Genomic DNA, 6,354 nt, shown 5'->3' with positions numbered 1-6,354 from the left:
TCCTACTGAAGAACAAATTGGAGTCGCTTCTCGCTGATAAAATCATTTTTATTGTGTCTAGAGAAATTATAGAGGGAAACAAAGATCTTCTCAAGTTACTGGCCTGCAGCATTCTCTTCTCTGTTCTAAAAGAACTGGAAAGAAGATCTGGTAATGCTGTTGTAGCGTAGGATGAAAAAATATACAAAATATACAGGATCAACCAGATTCCCTTCTTGGCTTTTTTTGCAGCTATAACCAGCCGGGCAGTGGTATGTGTTAGCTCATTAGATTGGTCAAACCCTGCATCTGTGCACTGCTCAAGAACTAATGAAAATTTCACGCCCAAGTAAGATCCGTCATATGTGGACGCACATGATACTGGCTGTCTGCAGAGCTTGGCTCCGGAGATGGGGAGAGCTGTCACCAAGGCAGGTTTTTCACACTTTGCTTGAAGCGACATCAAAAAGATTTTAACAGGGTTTTGTTTCTTTGTTTGTTTGTTTTGTGGCAGACTAAAGACGGGTTCTCTTGTTATTGTTTACTGGTAACAAGAATTTATTTCTGTGGAGTCACAACAGCGAACAAGACATCTGCTTCATTTTACCTTCTAATTCTATCATATAACTTAGCCAAATTATGCAGTAGGTCTTCAGATTCATTTAGCAGCTCATTTATTGAGTCTCTTAGTGTCTTCAGTAAAGCACTTTTTATTCACAAGCACCCAGAACTAATTGCTGTCTTACTTCCAATGCGCTGTGAATGTTACCTGTCTTAGCATTTAAAGAGAGGCACTCAGAGATGAAGTGTCTTCAAAATCATCTTGCAGGATATGGATATGCAGGATATGGATATATCTTGCAGGATATACAGCTTCAAATTCAGGATTGGAAGTCCAGTCTCATACTGTAATACCTAGTTTACATGCCTGCCTAAGGGGTTGCAGCACCTGATGTAGATGCTTGTCCAAAGAAAATGGCATGTAGGTGCCTAGGCAGTTTGTAGAATTAACTGAGAGCTGGATGCATCCATAAGCATCATGGTGTGGTCCTCTGCTGAGCTGGGAATCTTGTAAGAGCACTTTAGCTGCTCAGGAACTGTGGATGGCTGTCTGGATCTGCACTGCAGCAGAAAAAGGGATTATGTCTGTAATTTGCATATCCAGAAGGGCTTCTACACAGCTGCATGGGAGGGTATTTCATGCTGAAATAGGTGTTGATGAGATCTGGGTCCTTCTGAAATAGGAAACACTTGAGAGTGGATATTCTGGGTGTTTGAACAAAGTCATGCTTTAGGTACCTGATCAGGTGATCTGAATCCTGCTGCAAGGATCTCAAACCCTAGGCCAGCACTTCCTCCAGTACAGTAGCCTTCCCAGTTTCATTTTACAGTCAGTAAATTGGGCTATTATCTTATGTAAAGCCAAAAATTGCACACTCTATATCTGTATTTATGTCTCTGTATATCAAATATATATCTATATTTAGCAGAGCCCTGCTAAACTAGTTGGAAGCTTTCCAAACCATGCACAAAGTCAGTCTCTTGTCTTTTCTGTCAGGAAAGGAACAGTCTAGGGAAAGTATCGTGCTAAGTTCAGGTTGGTTGGCCTGGCAGTGCTGGAATTGGTAATATCATAAATACAGCCTTTTCAGTCTCTGGATGTACATAAGCAAAGAGGTCAAGAGGCCAGCAATAGCACTCCATAGGGGTTGTTTGAAGAGGCTTTTTAATAATTGTGAATGTTCAGGTAACATAAGACTTGTTTTAAAATGCGGACTCAGATTTGTTGCTTGGATGAGGTATAAACTAAGATTTGATCATATTTAAAAGTCAATCCATTTAAAGTCTAGTGTTCAGAGCATCTTTCATCTTTAAGAATTGCTTTACATGCTGGTAGGCTTAGAGTTTTTAACCATATTCTGTGAGTTGCCAACCATTGTGTAAGAGGCATGAAGTATCTCTTGTTGCTTGTCTCTTGAACAGATGCCTTCCTTTTCCCTACCCAAATCCAGAAGACAAAAATGTGTTGTGAATTTACCCACGTGATTTCAAGAAAGGATACACCACCCATTTTTTGGCAAAGATGTGGAAGCATTCATACTGCCTATTTTAATAGTCAGATGGAGGAAAAGAAGTCTTGAAAAGGAGAAGCAGAACAGTTACATTAGGTACTTGATGATCATTTCAATCTGAAGAGCTCTGAATTCCCCTCTGAAATCTTTTTCTCTTGGGAGTCTTAGTTCCTAAGTTAATTGGCTAATTAGTGTGTGTTCACACCACAAATCAGCCCAGCAAGACAAACTCAGAAGAGCTAATGCTGCTCACTTGCTGTCAATGGAAGCTGGGGATCTCAGGATCTTGTAGAGGCACTTGCCTCCCCTGCATGTCTGGGAATTAGGGGGTTGTTACTAGAACGCTGGAGAATTTACAGTGAAGAGGGAAGGAAACAGCACCGAAAAATCTTCCTTCACTAACTGGTGCCTGTGTCATCATCTCTCTAAAGAGAATTTATTTCTCTTGTTCTTTTCCTGTTCCAACTAATAACTTTCTCGGGGGTGGAGAGAGCTGGAATTGACTGAAGGTGCCCCAAGCTGAGAGATGTTCAGCACCCAGCTGATCCCTGATCTCCCTTGCAGGTAAAAATTGGACAACTTGTAGGCTGAACACGCCAGATGAGGAAGAGAAGGGTATGGCCTGGAGAGAGTTAGAGTTACAAAGCCAGCAACTGTTGGTGAGTGTGTTGGCTGAAGTGCTCTGCCATAGCCTCTGCAGTCAGGGCTGGCTTCAGGGAAGCCCAGGGGAATGGCCTTGGGTCATCAGATAGCATTTATGGGGGGCTATAGAAGTAAGCATGAATACACAGATCTTGTGGAGAATTAGTCCTACATAGGAATGAAATCCATCTGTGAGTTTGGTGGGGATTTTTTGTGTATTCAGTATTCTTATCTCAGGGCCTGCACTGGAATAAGTCATCTCTGAGTAATAGAAGGGAGAGTCTAAAAGTCCTTCCTCTGATAATTTTTGATGTCCCATTCATAGCCTTTTCTATCTGTCTTAAACTTTACTCTTCTTGCTATTTAGCATCATGAGGCACCACAAAACATTACAACCAGCAGTCCTCTGGAGACAAGTGTATTGTTGGGCCCAGCTTCCATGGAAGAGCAAGAAAGCTTGAGCAATGGCACCTCTTCTGCATTCAGTTGTGAGCATTTGCCCCAAATGCCTTCTGTCATTTCGGAAGATCCCATCCTTTTTGCTTTAATTGATTCTGTCTGGCTTTAATTTGATGTGAGAATAGACCTCCCACTGCGAGCTCTCAAGAGTGCTTTGTGTAAGGGAACTTGCAGGCTGGGTGTAGCTGTGACCAGGGACAGGATTATTTTATTGGAATAGGTAGACAAGGGCATTTTGGTTAGGTCCACTGAATTCTTTAAGTCTTTTACCAATTGAAACGAGGCTTTTTACTTCCTTAGTGGGTTGTGGGAAATGCTTGTACAACAATTTGAAAGCAAACCACTAAAATAATAATTTATTCTTAAAGCCACACGTGGGATTTCACAAAGACATCCAGAGTCCTATTGCATTGGTTTCCTGTAAGTAAGAAGCGGGAGATGATCTAGAAGGACTGGGACTCTGAAGTTTCAAGGAAGGGATTTGGAGGCAAGGAGAAGGGAGCGTATTTGGCTGCCATCACCAAACAGAATGATGGCAGGGATGAGGGTAAACAGGGGAAGTTGAAAAGCAAACATCCATGTGAGTCTGGTCAGCTAAAGTCTAAACAGCTCTTGAGTTTGTCTTATCAAATCAAAATATTTTGGTTCAGTAGTGTGTTGCCTTGAGTCAGTGTTTGTCTATGGTGACATGGAGTTGTAGAAACACCCAAATTGGAGGGTGCTGCATCCCCTGCTACTGGAGCTGGGATCTCTGCTGTCTGCTAAGGCCTAAGAGAGGAGCACATTGCTTTTTGGGTCAAGGAAAGGCTGCATGAGAGCAATCCTATGTCTTGGTTTCAGATTCTTCAGATGCTTTAAGGCATCTTCAGAGCTGCAGTGCCTTGTTCAGTGTGATTAAGTGTGCTGCTGCTTGGACCGCAAATAAGGGTTTTAAGTCAAATGGGAAGATCTTTGAGGGAAAACAGATGAAAAAGTATTCAGAGTTAATTATGAGAATTGTTGAAATGGCTTGAGTAATAAAAAATAGATATGTACTCACTTACTCATCTCATGCTATTAGCGGAATGTGCTTCTGCACCAAGTAATAGTGGACTGGGAAAGGTTGGAGTGTTTAGGAGACCCTGTGAAACACAAAATCACTGCCTGCACAAAACCTAATGTCACTAAAAGTCCAGTCTTTGAAGATGCAACCTGGTGATCTTCCAAAATTGTATTTCACAAAGACAGGTTAGGGTTAGGTGCTAAGCACAAAACAACTTGAAAATGTACACCTTAGGCTAGAGTAGGACCCTGTATATCTCCAAAACCCACCCACATCTCTCCCAGACTATTCCTAGTGGTAGCTTAGACCTTACTGGTTTTTTGCAAACAGTTTTGTTCCTATCTGCTGATTTTGTTCATCACTTCATAGAAATTGTATACAAGAATACCATGTATATGCTTTCACTAGAAATACTTCTTTTTTCCTTCCCTGTGTCAGAAACCCTATATTTTTTAACTTATTCTTTAGCCATTCCACCTGATCACTCAGTATTTCCATGTTTCAAGGAGATTTATCTGAATGGCATGTTTCCATGGCTGATATGCAGCAATAATGCAGGGTTAATACCTAATTAGTTCCCAGGGACATTGAGCTTTTCATGGATATTCAGTAACAAAAGAAACAACAAACAAGCTGAATTCCTGGGTCTTAATTCATTTGGGAGAACGAAACAGGAACCTAAAAATGCAGGAATTATTCAATGCAGTCCAAGCTTAGTCCATTCTCTCATGGAGCTCAGAAGATGCTATAGCAGCTGACAGGGAAAATATAACCTCCCTCCCTCCCTTCAGGGACTGTGTATGTGTCTGTGTTTGCAGCCCTGACATCTCCAAAGAGGAACATTCCCAGTTCTGCCACGCTTTAAATAGCTCCTTGCCCGTTCCCCTGCCTGCCGCAGCCCCCAGCCAACCTGACCCCATTTTCTGACATTCAGCCATACCTGATCAATTGTATCCTGAGCAGCTAGAGATGATCGGAGCTGGCCTTCCACCTCGCAGGATGGCGAGCATATGGGCCTGCAGGCTCCAGCCATTATATTCCTGAGCACTGAGCTTGTCTGCCTGTGGCTACAGAGGGTTTTTTCCCCTCTCAAGCAATCGCAAATAAACCTTTCTGATAACTAAAAGGAAAACAAACAGGCCCTTTGGCTCTGTAGGCACTGAGAAGGAGAGGAAAACAAAAAACAACAACAAAATCTGTGCTATGCTTAGGCAGCACGCAGCTTCAGAGGGCCCTCAGGAAGGAGGAATTGTCTGCCCTCAGCCAGAGATGGGGCTTTTCTCTGAGCAGAAAGGGCTCATTTCAGGAGGGATAGCCCTTGGTGCTGTACAGCCAGAAGTGGAGTGGGAGCTGCAGAGGTGAGAGGAAGTTTGGGTCAGAGGGATCCATCATCTAGATGAAAAAAAATTGAGTCTTTGAACTGCCCACTATAGGCAGTCTAGTGTTAGACTTGAAGTCTGAAGGGTCTGAAGGCTGAAATTAGCCTTGTGAGGGTAATTAGCCATTGGAACCGGCAGCAAGGGCAGAGCAGGACAGGATGGTAGAACCATAGAATCATAGAATATCCAGAGTTGGAGGGATCATCAAATCCAACTCCTGATTCCACACAGGACCACCTATAAATCAGACTATATGTCTGAAAGCACTGTCCAGACACTTCTTGAAACCTTGGCAAGCTTGGTGCTGTGACCATTTCCCTAGGGAGCCTGTGCCAGTGCCCAACTACCCTCTGGTGAAGAATTTTTTCTTGATATCCAGCCTGACCCTTCCCTGGCACAGCTCCAAGCTGTTCCCTCAGGTTCTATCACTTGTCACTAGGGGGAGGAGATCAGCATTTGCCCCTCTGCTCCCCCCCCACAAGGAATCCACAGGTTGCCATGAGGTCTCCCCTTAGTCTCCTCTTCTCTATGCTGAGCAAACCAAGGGACTTCAGACCCTTCACCATCTTTGCAGACCTCCTCTGGATGTTCTTTAGTAGTTTTATGTCCTTTTTGTACTGTGGCACACAGAACTGCTCACATTACTCAGGGTGGGGCCACACCAACGCAGTGTAGAGAGCGATAATCAGTTCTCTGACACAACTGGCAATGCCATGCTTGATGCATCTCAGGATACGGTAGGCCTTCCTGGCTGCCTGGGTACACTCTTGTTCAACTTGCT

The 6,354-nt window shown here is 43.3% G+C and overlaps 1 long non-coding RNA gene across 3 annotated transcripts; it reads right to left on the bottom strand.

Annotated features, from left to right (window-relative positions):
* Positions 1-854: 854 nt before the first annotated feature.
* Positions 855-5,295, bottom strand: LOC128083988 (uncharacterized). Of its 3 annotated transcripts, none has more exons than XR_008208288.1 (3): positions 5,135-5,295; positions 4,192-4,273; positions 855-1,977 (listed from the first exon to the last, which is right to left on the bottom strand). It is a non-coding gene; the product is annotated as an uncharacterized LOC128083988 (long non-coding RNA). The 3 variants fall into 3 exon arrangements; XR_008208289.1 differs by having other exon boundaries at positions 855-1,214; XR_008208287.1 differs by having other exon boundaries at positions 855-1,101; positions 5,135-5,294.
* Between the last annotated feature and the right edge of the window lie 1,059 nt (positions 5,296-6,354).

Source organism: Tympanuchus pallidicinctus, unplaced genomic scaffold (assembly GCF_026119805.1).
Source record: "Tympanuchus pallidicinctus isolate F22 unplaced genomic scaffold, pur_lepc_1.0 scaffold25, whole genome shotgun sequence".
In the NCBI taxonomy this organism is placed as follows: Eukaryota; Metazoa; Chordata; class Aves; order Galliformes; family Phasianidae; genus Tympanuchus; species Tympanuchus pallidicinctus.
This window is presented reverse-complemented; position numbering and strand designations above follow the sequence as displayed.